The following is a 4,748-nucleotide window of genomic DNA, read 5'->3' on the forward strand; positions in this document are numbered from 1 at the left end:
CAGACATAGAAAAGCATCTGAGACGGGCAGGAGAAGAACGAAGGTTGGTTTGTTTTTTTTTTGCCTGAGCGTGTATGCACGTGTCCCTATCTGTGTGGTAATATCTATGACGGATAGTTACCTCAAAATATACTGTAGTTAAATAAACACAATGTGATCACTATGTTCTTTGTTCGTAAAAGATGTTTGGCATGGAAATGTATACACTAATGACTGCTGCCCATCTGCAGTATTGTGTTTTGTGTTTCATTCGTACTGAACTGAAACAGATAAACTATAAAATCTACAGTGTGACAGACCGACAGAGCTATCCAGGTTTGGCAGGTACCCTCAATCCTCTTTCTTTCCTGTCTCTCTCTCTCTCTCTCTCTCTCGGCCTGTGCTCCTGGCCAGCTGCGAGTCCGTCCAGCCAGTCAGCATGAGACATCTGGGACGCATTGGACCCGTGAGAGAGGAGAGAGGAGGGCAGCTGGAACCCATCAGAGCCCGGGAGATTAGCAGATCTGTTCTGTGTGTATGGGATCTGACCTGTCCTGAGCCCTGAACTCCTCCGCTGTCCCGCACAGGAATGATGGCAAGGTAAAGAGGAGGGGTGGTGATGATACTGTGTTTAGAAACCAATATACTGATCGATTTGTCGGTGAGTTCGAGACTGTTTGCTTGGGATTTGAGCTTCGTTATAGTGTCTTTTATTGGGTCTTCAAAATAGGAAAGAGCAGCGAACACATGTGGATTTTTTGAATTTTTGTCACGAACTATCACAAAAATAAGATTAAAAAAAATGCATGACCAGTGAATTCCAAATTTATAATCAAACCCATTTACCAAAACAATTGAGCATCAAGTGCAGCAATCTGTTTCATTCTGTCCAATTTAGGAAACTCATTTTTAGAAATCATTTCATCCCAGTGGCAGAGCTGTCCACGAGAAACAACTTGAGGAAAGTAAAAGATATCACTGAATGTGAGATGGAAAGTCTTGTATTTATGGGTTAGGGTTAGGGCAGAGAAACTGACTCTTTAATACATAAGAAACATTTGATCAGTTGTTAACCAGACAAGTTAGTAGATTGTGTTTAAAGGCTTAAGCAAGTTAATTGTAATTTGTTTGTATGACCTAAGGTTAAATTCCTTCAGACAGTAGCTTAAGGATGCAAGATTATGAAATCAAACATTGGGTCACAGCCAGTGAATGAGTCCAGGCCCTCTTCTCAGCAGCTTTCCCTCCTCCTTCACCCAAACAGAGTCAACATCTGTGGGCAGGTGTGGCTTGTTCTGGGCCTGAGGAAGCCCGGGGTTAGATTTGGAGCTTAATGCAGAAGGACAGATGTGTTTACTGGGTCGGGGGGCGCTGATGCTAACATGGCCTGACACATGGAGCCTACGGTGATGATGTGGATATTTGGACATGCCTGTACCCCGCAATGCCGGTGCGCTTGGCCTTTTCAGATAGGAAGTGAAATGAGTACAAAATGTGTCAGAAAATCACCTGACAAGCATTCTTAAATCTCAGGCCTCTGGCAGCTTTTTGCTATGAAACTCCAAACACACCTGGCACAAGGCACCTGGCACCTGCATCGGCTGACACACGTCACTGAACATTTAAGTATGATGTTAACTGTGGCCATAATTTGATTAGTGTTTATATCATTTTGCTCTGGCACATACGAGAAATTCTGAGCCAGTGTGTCCTACTGTGAGAGGCCGAGCTAGAGTTCACATGAACAGTACTAAAATTAAAGAGTTTGAGTTGTGGGCAGTCAGAGATTGTGGTGTTGGCTTTCAGTGTTTTTGGGAGAGCAATATTGATCATCCTTGCCAGAAATCAGGATCCACCCATGGATAATGGAGCAAAACACAATGATTCTCATGTGCAGAGACTCCTCCACAGACAAATTTACACAGACAGCCCCTCCCCTTCTACAACACATATATACACACAGAGCTGAACCCAGCCAGCGCGGCATCTGATACATCTTTTTTTTTTTTTACTGGTGTATGACATATAATATGTTCTCACAAATCTCAACTGCAAAAATCCTTGCTGGTACCCAGCACTGGAGTCATGTGTGAAATATGACACAGCAACTCCAGGCGAAGGTGTCCAAGCTCAACTCCGTGACCTTTCGCAACCAGCCATCCACACTCTGGATTTTACAGCTAGATTAGTGTTTCAGATTTCATCCCTCCCATTGTACTTTCTCTCATGTCTGGCCAACAAACCAAAGGCCTTTTATTCACATACTGCTTCCATATGCTCAACGAATGCCCTGAGCCATTGGTAACATGGGCTAAAGTAAAAAGCTGCAGACTACATACTGTTTGCACAAAAGGCTACTACCTACAGGGCCTACTGTACATCATGTCTTCACAAGAGCAAATCTGTAACATGCAATTTGTCCATGGCTGCTGATGTAACTGTTTCCTGATTAGCAGCATGCAGTGAGTGAGAGCACAGCCTCACAATCTGTAATGCACCAGCACTTTTTTTTCCCAGGAGGCAGAGGAAACAGTCGTGTTTGTTTCTATTTGGGTGACCCCGTGTTGCTCTGTAATTCCCTGTGGTTCCCAGACTGCTTTCTGCTCCGACCCATCTTTCAGTTTTCTAGTTTTCCCCCGGTCACAGTACATTAATGTCTTATGTCATCCTCAAATTGCAGTTTTTGTTTGAGCATGCTTTCCAAATAATCAAACGTAATTCAGGCAAGGTGCTGTCCAATACAGTGACTCATTGTTTTCGAGTGTAAACAGCACATTGGAAGTGCGTATTAATCACTTGCGACAGTGACAATGCCGAGGCAATGCAATCTCTTATGTTTATAATCTTGCTAAAGGGGGAGCTTTGTATGCATAAGTGTCATAACAAGACCACCCAACACAATGTCAGAGCCACTGAGAAAACTTGAGTGACTTAACAGAGATCAAATAGTCAGTTTGGAAGTAAGAGGGGACAGAAACAAACGCTTTGAAGGGTAATTCTTGTATCTTTAAACGTGGGCCCTGGCTTTGCATAGTTTGGGGTTAAAAATTTGTTGGAATTGGTTCAGTGGATTGTGTGAAACAGACTGCAATAGCTGCAATGTCATCCTTGGGGGTAAATACGTTTGTTTGGATCCAAACTAACCTTTTAAAACACGAGTCACACAATAACACAAACAAACTAACCAATCGAGGCAGCAGAAGGAAAGCAACTCCTGTGTTCCGTGAGGTAAAATTACTGTTTTTGTCAAAGGAGTCTGGTGGCTTCCAACAGAGTACACAACAGTTTTTTCAGGTTAAAAAAAAAAAAGGGGGATCTTCTGTATCAAAAATGTCTCTCGGTAGGAAAGGATTCCTTTCTCATAATGTTGTCAAACACTTTGTGTTAAGTCTCAGAGTATTTAAGACCCAAAATACCACACTCAGACAGAAAAGACAGGAGACCGATGAAAGGCTAACAATTTAATGGATATTCAAAGAATGTGCACGAGGCGAGACAAGGCAGAGACTTCAGAGTAATTGAGTCCAGGAATAAACAGGTCAAGCTTTTCTTAGTGAGAGCAGACCAGCAGGGCGCAGATGACGACAGGTGAGGTTTTGGCACCTGAGCACAGACGCACAAAGAGGGAAGGTCAGGAAAGTGGGTAGCAGACAAGGTGAAACTGACAAAAAAGGTACTCTGCAATTTTCTTGGTCTGGTTGTTACCACACAGACAGGCTGACAATTCAACGAATACTGGCTGAAGCCCTGGTGCTTATATGCTGTGTAGGCAGGTGAGATCTTGCTTGATTGAGCGCAGGTGTGCTCAGGAGGAGAGGAGGTTGGGCCAAACCTGTCGGCCACGCCCTGCTCAGACTCTACAGAGAGACAGACAGGAGACAAAAGGAGAGCAGAAACACAGGAGCACAAAGGCAGATGTCGTTAGCTATTGCATAGCCCTGCAGGAACAGAGATGGGCTTTGGGGCGATCTTACCCTGGTGGCCGAGTAAGGTATTGCATGAGACGAACACTGGCCCAAGAAGGATTTTTCCCGACAATAACTGCCAGAAGAGTGGCTGCAAAATGGTGAAAATGTTTTGAGTGTCAAAAACCACATGAAATGAATCGTTCAATTGTCAGTGTTTGATGCATTCACACTAGGAACAAGGCTAGCAGAATTCGATAGCACAACAAGTCGATAGTGCGTCTTCTACCATCACAGCCTCACTATCTCAAATGTCTTGACTTGGAGCAAAGGGGGTGTTTCTACAAATACGTGCAAGGAAGGCTTTGTCCTCTTAAAAATGTGAAAATATGCATTGCATATTTGCAAAACTATGCAAAGTGAGGAGGCTAATTTTCAGTTTGACCTTAAAGTGATAAAAGGAGGGATTTAACTGTGCAGGGAAGAAAACTGCTCTGACATTGGACTTAACAGACGCAAACCATGTTCCCCTTCCTTTACATAGATGCACATCCTGTCAGGAAGCCGACTTTGCACCATCCCGTCACTTCGAGGCACTGTCATTCCTGCAGCTCTGGAGCAGCTGTGGAAAGCCTGGGAATCCTGTAATTCCAGAACTTTAAATTGGTTCCCTTTCCTTCCAGGAAATACTCCACTCTACTCTACATTTTTTTTTTCTCATCCGTGCCTCTGCGCCTTATAGGTCAGGAGTCTTTTCGAAACCGTAGTCTGAAATCAAAGTCACAGGTGGAGACCTGTCCTGCAGAGGGGCCGTTAGACTCACTGTCACACAGCTCACTGACTCACAAACAACTCGTGACCCAT

The sequence above is a fragment of the Chelmon rostratus genome, chromosome 10 (genome assembly GCF_017976325.1).
Source record: "Chelmon rostratus isolate fCheRos1 chromosome 10, fCheRos1.pri, whole genome shotgun sequence".
NCBI classification, from domain to species: domain Eukaryota; kingdom Metazoa; phylum Chordata; class Actinopteri; order Chaetodontiformes; family Chaetodontidae; genus Chelmon; species Chelmon rostratus.